Source organism: Schistocerca serialis, chromosome 1, assembly GCF_023864345.2.
Source record: "Schistocerca serialis cubense isolate TAMUIC-IGC-003099 chromosome 1, iqSchSeri2.2, whole genome shotgun sequence".
In the NCBI taxonomy this organism is placed as follows: domain Eukaryota; kingdom Metazoa; phylum Arthropoda; class Insecta; order Orthoptera; family Acrididae; genus Schistocerca; species Schistocerca serialis.
The window spans coordinates 761916575-761926139 of NC_064638.1; the positions used below are offsets into that span (position 1 = coordinate 761916575).

The window sequence follows — 9565 nt, forward strand, 5'->3', positions numbered from 1 at the left end:
TTTGGAAGGTAGGAGACGAGTTACTGGCAGAAGTAAAGTTGTGAGGACGGGGCGTGAATCGTGCTTGGGTAGCTCAGTTGGTAGAGCACTTGCCCGCGAAAGGCAAAGGTCCCGAGTTCGAGTCTCGGTCCGGCAAACAGTTTTAATCTGCCAGGAAGTTTAAGATACCAACTTAGTATATATATAGTTAAGGCTCACCGGCCACTTGACCATCTTCTTCTTCTGTGCGAGTGCACAGTGCCCGAACTCTTACGGGAACCGGCAACGCGCCGCGAGTAATGAGTATAATGGGCGGGGGCACTACGAATGTAGAATGTAGTGCGGGACAATACGATGAGAATGTGGGTTTCGCGGGAGGCGTGACAGAGATAAATCCCTGCAGTCGCGCTATCCTCTGTGTCCTCGGTGGCTCAGATGGATGGAGCGTCTGCCATGTAAGCAGGAGATCCCAGGTTCGAGTCCCGGTCAGGGCACACATTTTCATCTGACCCCGTTGACGTATGTCAACGCCTGTAAGCACTTCAGGGAGTTCATTTCATTCTAAAGAATTCAACCTCATGTGCAATCGAAATAGGGGCCAGCCGTCAGTAACTGCATCGATGTATAGGAAAAATCCAACCTCATGCGCAATCGAAATAAGGTCCAACTTTCAGTAAGTGGTATTCAGTAACTGTTATACCAGTTACTGACTGCTGGGCCTTATTTCGATTGCACGCGAGGCTGGATTCTTCCTACACATTGCTAGGAACTGCACCGTTGTATAGGAAAAACCCAACCTCATAAGCAATCGAAATAAGGGTCAACTTTCAGCAGCTCGTATTCAGTAACTGTTAGTCCAGTTACTGACTGCTGGGCCCTATTCCATTGCACGTTAGGCTCGATTCTTCCTACACATCTGTCAGAAGGCCTCAAGATGGTGCAGTGAAACGCCGAAACTAGTTACAAAAATAAATGATATTCGAAATATAGACGACTGAAGGTGTTTCTGATTTTACATTCTATACTGAACAGCTGGATCCCCGCATCCATCGTGTACAAAGGTGGACTTACAGGGAAATACGAATTTCTGCTGTTGGAGAATCGTTGCAAAACACGAAGTTTACAATTATCCGCCACTAGGATTAAGGCGAAGTTTTCCACCCCTGCCTCCCCTCTCGCCCCTCCCCTCCCCATCCGAAGCAAAAAAGTTTTAGTGCCATCAGAGAGGAAGTTTGTGACACATAAAAGGGCGATTCGTACCTTATGGAACGGAACGTCGCGTGAAAACATTCCACAATGCTTTTCAAATGGCAGCATTCGCACAGGCCATCAGCGGCACAGAACGGGACGGAATTCCACATCACTGTCAACGCGTCTTGGGAAGAAAGTTTTGACGTTGACGTAGGTAGAGGCGAATTGTGTCATCTTCTGCTAAGATCGGAACTGAACCGACTTTCGCCATGCTCACAGAAAGTAGTGTGTTTCCTGATTGTGTGTCTTCATAAAACTTTATTTTATTATTTTGCTTTGTTTTCGTGACAGTGTGCAAATGTTCCATAGTGACTTGGATATTTTTTCCCATGAGTATTCTTCCGTAAGTGAGGCGAGATGTCTGAAATAAAAGAACAGAGCTGTAACCTACAATGTGCATAAATAGGAACATGAAGCAATTTTCACTAAATAACTTTTAATTAAGTAGAAACGTCACCTCTAAGGAAAAATGCAGTTGATTTTGTTGCTACTTGCTACGTAGGAGAAAAAATGATGAATAAGGTAAACTGGCGCTATGTACTTGTCTGTGACAATGTTTGTAAAATTTATTGTAACGTAGTTTGTATATGTGTGTTTTAGCTTGCAAATAAATGTCTTCGTTTTGAAATGTTTCGCTTCTCAGCATTTACCGTACGAATGAGATCAAGAACATCCATTATGAAGTTTGCCTTGGCCATTAATGAACTTTATCGTTGTTAGTTCCTTAATTCTCAAACTATACTCTGAGTTTTTGTAACACGGATGGTATCTCATAACCTCACTTTCACCTTTCGGTGCTGGGCTAGGCGAAGTGAGTCGTTTTGACTTTCCTCCAGCATTTCACCATGACGTCACATGACTGTCCATTCCGTTCAGTTGACGTGTACTGTGAATCGGCCTTTAACTGTCATTTCTTACCTGTAATAGTGCCAACGCCGTGAGGCGTCTTCGTTCACTACCTGTTAGACGTTCTTAAATGATATGAATCATGATGTAACTAAACGCGTCACAGTGGGCGTCTTAACGAATACCGTTCTCAGGAATTTTGACAGAAAGTGGAACCGTCGTATGCAGTAAATGGTGCAAGGTCAGAGAATACGCACGTAACAGTTTACCTACACTTCTTTTTTGGACGGTCATTAGCCTTCTGACTAACTTGATGGAGCACGCCATGAATTTTAGAGCTGCCCTTGCATTCGACGTTCACAATTATGTGTTGGATACATTCCAATTTCTGTCGTTCGCTGTAATTTTTATCCTCTACATCTCTCTCTCTCGTAACATGGAACTTGTTTCCTATTGTGTTATTCCGTTCTTCTTGTCAATGCCTTCAACATGTTTCTGTCCTCGCCGACTCTGCGGGAACCTTCTCATTTCTTACCTCATCAGTCCCCGTAATTTTCAACTTTATACAAGAAATAAAATATAATAATACATGAATTAGCAGTTAAATATTTTATTGTTCAAGCGATAGCATCAACAATATCATTATTTTCAATTTTAATGATTCAAATGAAATACCCGAATTTTTCTGTAGCACCACATCTCAAACACTTCAGTTCTCTTTTCTGATTTTTCCACAGTCCAGGATTCACTTCCACACAGTGTTGTGCTACAAACGTACTTTCTCGAAAATTTCTTTGTCAGATTAAGGCAGATGTTTGATATTAGTCGGTTTCTTTTGGGCAGGAATTTCAGCTTTTCCTATTCTCTTCTTGTTATGTTCTCGCTTCAGCCGGCATGTGTTACTTTGCTTGCTAGGTTGCAGTTGTCACTTAGACGTCCCCAATTTTTGTGTGTCTCTTTATTGTTGTTTGTTTATCGCTAATGCCATTCATTATTGCCCATTATTTGGTCTTTTTTCTTTTTAATTTCAAATTCATTGTGTGCTTATTGGACTTCCACACCAACACTTACAGCCAAGTTTTTCCGAGGAGCAACATATGCACATTGAGCTGAAGCACCATCCACCAAGAGGCCAACTGTCAACACGTAGACATAACATTAATATACTAGTGCAAACTGGAAAAGAAATACTTCGAAACAGGAGATATAGATTCACTACCGCATTTGCCATTGATAGAGGGCGGAAAAGGAAGTAATACAGAACACTGTAATTTAGAAAAGAAACATTATATCTGCAATTGCTCATAGGAAAATCATGTCTGTTGAGGCGTCTTCCACACAAACAAATATTACGTTGTGAGTTCATCAAACACGCATTTGAATTTCAAGCATAATGAAGTCGTATAACATTAGTGCATGCCTGCGAGATTCAGTTAATTCAGTGACCTGTTGGTGCACCAGACTTCTTACTACAAACCAGTTGAAACGTGAGATAGTGAACATGCGGTCGAGAAAGAGAAGACATTAGGAATGTGACACGGAAATATGAGGTATTAAGAAGTGAAACATTGTCGTTGACAATCATAAACATATCAAAAAACGTTTTTCATCACCCCAGTTCCCACAACTCGTGAAGATAGACATTGACTGTGGGTATTGTATCACAGACACAGCCCCTTGACTTTTCAGGGATGTCACTAAACTCGCCCACAATATGTAAACAGTCATGCATGAGCAGCGCCTATTAGACGGAGGGGTCCGACAGCCGATCAGTTATAGTCATTCCACCAGGAAGGAGGTACACGGCTCGTGTTGTCTGTAGTTCAGCCATGCCTAAACGGTCAATACCGGGGTTAAATCGCGTCCGCATTGTTTCTTCGTGCCAGGAATAGTTCTCAACAAGGGAAGTGTCCAGGCGTCTCTGCGTGAACCAAAGCGATGTTGTTCGGACATGGAGGAGGTACAGAGAGACAGCAACTGTCGATGACATGCCTCGCTCAAGCCGCCCAAGGGCTACTACTGCAGTGGATGTCCGCTACCTACGGATTATGGCTCGGAGGAACCCTGAAACCAAAGCCACCAAGTTGAATAATGCTTTTCGTGCAGCCACTGCAACCACGACACCATGCAGCGCGGTATAGATGGGCCCAACAACATGCCGAATGGACCGCTCAAGACTGGCATCACGTTCTCTTCATCGATGAGCGTCGCATATGCATTCAACCAGACAATCGTCGGAGACGTGTTTGGGGTCAACCTGGTCAGGCTGAATGCCTTAGATACACTGTCCATCGAGTGCAGCAAGGTGGAGGTTCCCTGCTGTTTTGGGGCGGCTTTATGTGGGACCGACGTACGCCGCTGGTGGTCACGGAAGGCGCCGTAACGGCTGCACGATACGTGAATCCCATCCTCCGACACAGTGCAACCATATCGGCAGCATATTGGCGAGGCATTCGTCCTCCTGGACGACAATTCGCGCCCCCATTATGCACATCTTCCTTCAGGATAATAACATCGCTCGACTAGACTGACCGACATTTTCTCCAGACATGAACCCTATCGAACATGCCTGGGAAAGATTGAAGAGGGCTGTTTATGGACGACGTGACCCACCAACCACTCTGAGGGATCTACGCCGAATCGCCGTTGAGGAGTGGGGCAATCTGGACCAACAGTGCCTTGATAGTAAGCCACGACGAATGCAGGCATGCATCAGTGCAAGGGTATTAGAGGTACCGGTGCGTACAGCAATCTGGACCACCACCTCTGAAAGTCTCGGTCTTGCTGTTTGGTGATACAACACGCAATGTGTGGTTTTCATGAACAATAAAAAGGGCGGAAATGATGTCTATGTTGATCTCTATAACAATTTTCTGTACAGGTTCCGGAACACTTGGAATCGAGGTGGTGCAAATATTTTTCTGATGTGTGTAGTATCCAACCATTTATTTATTTATCCAAGCGAGAAAAACACTAAAAACAATATCATTCTAAAAGTTAAGTCTGACATTAACGACTGATAGAATTTCGCCCTTCGCGAGTCCAATGGTAGGCAGTCAGAAGGGCACGGTCATTCGCTGCAGACAAGTCTTCTATGTCAGATTAACGCACACCAACACGTGTTCACAGTCCTGCCTTGTCCCACACCCAGGAAGCTCACCATCATTGATACGCCACTACTTCAAATCAGTCTCACACCTTGTCACAACTGTTCTCAACCTCCGAAGCTCTGTTAAAGGTCTTCGGAGGCCCGTGTTGGAGACGGTAGACAGACGGTAGCTTCTCCTTCGCTGTCAATCCTCCGTGGGACTTCGGCCTCCACAGCTCCGTTCGGCTAGCTTCTGCTGAAGCTGGAACTGGTGCTGTTGTAAGAAGCATAAAAAGCATGACAAAATTTTTAAGGTGAGTAACTGACTAAACAGAAAAAAATATTGACCAGTTACTGAGACATCAAAATTCTCCCACGACGTATTGCTTGCGGCTGCAAGTGATGCCTCTTGACTCCTCCGAGACGCCATCTGAACAGCACTCTGGGGCAAAGTGTTCTTCCGCCCTTTCTCTTCATTGTCCGAGGAATTACTCTCATTGCTGTGGTATATTCTCCATCCAGTGGGTTTTGGGATTCAACTAGTGGACTGCGCTAAATCATCTCGGCTCTGGCTTTGTTCATCCACCAAACGAATTTGCCCTAAAATACATTACCATCTGACTGAAATTTCCGTGTTAGTTGATATGTTTCACTACCACACAATACTATACTCCAAACGTACAATGTCTGAAATTTCTTGTCTACTCTTTATGTCCTCCTTGCTCTGTCCATAACGGGTTATTTTGCTGCATAGATAGCAGAATTCGTTCACTTCGTCTGGTTGCAGTTACCAGTTTTCAAAAGTTTCTCATTCTGGACTCATTTTACTGTTCATTCCAGCCAACAGATCCTTAAGTCTTCTTCACATTCACTGACGATAGCAGTTTCAGCAGCGAATCTTATTACTGATATCCAATCACCCTGAATTTTAATTCCTCTCCTGAACCATTGTTCTGTTTCCGTCATTGTTGCCACGATGTACAGACTGGACAATAGGGGCGAAAGACAAGAGTACATTCCTGTCTTACACCTTTTTTAATTGGAGCACTTCGTTCTTAGCCTTCCATTGTTCCCTCTTTGTTCTTGTCCATATAATATATTACCCGTATTTTCCTAGATTTTACTTCTGTTATTATCATAATTTTGAACATCTTGCACTATTTTACACTATCGAATGTTTTCTCTAGGTTGACGAAACCTAAGAACGTGTTCAAAATGGTTCAAATGGCTCTAAACCCTATGGGACTTAACATCTGAGGTCATCAGTCCCCTAGAACTTAGAACTACTTAAACCTAATTAACCTAAGGACATCACACACATCCATGCCCGAGGCAGGATTCGAACCTGCGACTGTAGCAGCAGCGCGGTTCCGTACTAAAGTGCCTAGAACCGCTCGGCCACAGCGGCCGGCTAAGAACGTGTCTCAATTTTTTAGTCTTTGTTCCACTATCAATCGAAACGTCAGAACTACTTCTTGAAACCTTTATCTTTCCTAAAGCCAAAATGATCGTCGTCTAATAGATTCTCAATTTTCTTTTTCATTCTTCTGTGTATTATTCCTGTCAGCAATTTGGATACATGAGCTGCTAAGCTGACTGATTGTGTGTTAACCATCGCTCTTGTCGACTCTTGCTATATTAGAATTTGTGGGGACATTTTTTTTCGAGATACTGATTCTGATACTGAATGACTTACCTCTTCCCTGTCGAGATCTGCTTCTTCTTCCTTCAAGTCATCAGACAAGTTCTCCACCTCACTGAGGTGGAATTCTTTCCACCTATCCACTCTCTCCACTGTATTTTGCAATGGAATTCCAATTGAATTCTTAATGTCACCGCCCTTGCTTTTAATTTTTCGAGGTTTGTTTTGGCTTTTCTGTATGAGGAATCCAGCCCTTCCGAGAATCATTTATTTTACTATTTCATTGCGATATGCCGTACTTTTATACGAATCTTCCTATGTGGGGATTTATTTTACCGGAGGATGGACAAAAATATGGAAACATCAAAAACCATGTCTAATACGTTGCAGGAAAACCTTTGCCATTCGAAACAGCTTCCAGTAGTCCCTAAAAGGATGAATAGAGGGCCTGTATGGTTTTCAAGGGAATCTTGTGCCACTCTTCCTGCCAAAAAGCAGCAAAGCCAGGTATGATGATGGGTGGGATAGCGATCACGCACACTTCCCTCCAAAATGGACCACAAAGGTTCAGTGACACTGACATATGGTGACTAAAGTGGCCAAGGGAGACGCGGCAATTCATCCTCGTGCTCACAAAACTAGTCCTGGACGATGGAAGCTGTGAGTAGGAGTTCTGTCGTCCTGGAAGAAAGCGTCACCATTGTGGAAGGAACATTGTCTCATGTGATGGCCCTGATTGACCAAAGATGGTCACATAATTCTTGGCAGAAATGCAACTTTGCAGAGTAACAATTGGGCCCATGGAATATCAGGATATGTTTGTCCAAAATAATCACCAAACTCTCGCCATGTTTCATTCTTGGGCGGTGTAAACTCGACCAGCAATTGGAAACAAAATGGAACAAGACTGCTTAGACGAAATGACTTTCTTCCATTGCTCCATAACCCAGGTTCGAGGACTTTGGCACAACGTTTTCCTGTTACGGGGATTTGCATCACTGATGAGTGGTCCTGGAATTCCAGCTCGCCCTCCAGTTTCCCCAATATAGAGATCCCTTCGTGTTGTTCTGCTTTTGACAGATTCTCGAGTGTGACATTCAGTTCTGCAGTGACTTTTGCAGCTGTCGTTTTATTATTCATCACAACCCTCTCCTATCACCCTCCGACATGATCACTCAACACACTTTCGCTCGCCTTGTGACTCAGAGGACGATTTTTCTCAGATTTCCCTGCATGTGATTTATTTATTTTGCGATCGCTATGCCAGATGCTTTACGGTACTATACACGTTCAGCATGGGAAGATTAATTAACATGCAAATGTAACAAAACATTATTCATTATAAATTTAGTTATACATTTTTCGCATTCGGAGGAGAAAGTTGGTGACTGGAATTTCTGAGAAGATTCCGTCTCAACGAAATTTTAATGATGTCCAGCCCAAATCCTGTATCATTTCAGTGACACTCTCTCCCATATTTCGCGATAATACAAAACGTACTTTTTCGATGTACCCCGTCAGTCCTATCTGGTAAGGATCCCACACCGCGCAGCAGTATTCTAAAAGAGGACGGAGAAGCGTAGTGTAGGCAGTCTCCTTAGTAGATTTGTTACATTTTCTAAGTGTCCTGCCAATAAAACGCTGTCTTTGGGTAGCCTTCCCCACAACATTTTCAATGTGTTCCTTCCAATTTAAGTTGTTCGCAATTGTAATTCCTAGGTATTTAGTTGAATTCATGGCCTTTAGATTAAACTGATTTATCGTATAACCGAAGTTTAACGAATTATTTTTAGCACTCAAGTGGATGACCTCACACTTTTCGTTATTTAGGGTCAATTGCTAATTTTCGTATCATCTTTTATAAATCGTTTCGCAATGTGTTTTGATCTTCTGATGACTTTATTAGTCGATAAACGACAGCGTCATCTGAAAACAACCTAAGACGGCTGCTCAGGTTGTCTCCCAAACCGTTTATATAGATAAGGAACAGCAAAGGGTCTATAACACTACTTTGGGGAACGTCAGAAATCACGTCTTTTTTACTCCATGACGTTTCGTCAATTACTACGAACCGTGGTCTCTCTGACAGGAAATCACAAATCCAGTCACATAACTGAGACGATATTCCATAAGCACGCAGTTTCACTACAAGCCGCTTGTGTGGTACCGTGTCGAAAGCGTTCCGGAAATCCAGAAATACGGAATCGATCTCAGAATGTGTGAACTCCTACCGGACCAAACTGCTGAGATCATCAGTCCCTAGACTTACACACTACTTATACTAACTTATGCTAAGAACAATACACACACCCATGCCCAAGGGAGGACTCGAACCTCCAACTGGAGCGGCCACGCAACCTGTGATGTAACGCCTCTAACCGTGCGGCCACTCCGCGCGGCTGGAATCGATCTGAAATCCTTTGTCAGTAGCACTCAAAACTTCATGCTAATAAAAAGCTAGTTGTGTTTCACAAGAACTATGTTTTTTAAATCCATGTTGACTGCATGTCAATAGACCGTGTTCTTCGAGGTAATTAATAATGTTCGAACACAATATATCTTCCAGAATCCTGCTGCATATCGATGTTAATGATATGGGCCTGCAATTTTGTGGATTACTCCTACTGCCTTTCTTGAATATTGGTGAGACCTGTGCAGCTTTCCAGTCTTTGGGTACGGATCTTTCGTCGAGCGGACGTTGTATGTGATTATTAAGTATGGAGCTATTGCATCAGCATGCTCTGAAAAGAATCTGATTG

The 9565-nt window shown here is 43.3% G+C and overlaps 1 non-coding gene across 1 annotated transcript; it reads left to right on the forward strand.

Moving 5' to 3' along the window:
- Positions 1–61: 61 nt before the first annotated feature.
- Trnas-cga (transfer RNA serine (anticodon CGA)) lies at positions 62–136 on the forward strand. Its single transcript has one exon. It is a non-coding gene; the product is annotated as a tRNA-Ser (tRNA).
- The last annotated feature ends 9429 nt before the right edge of the window (positions 137–9565 follow it).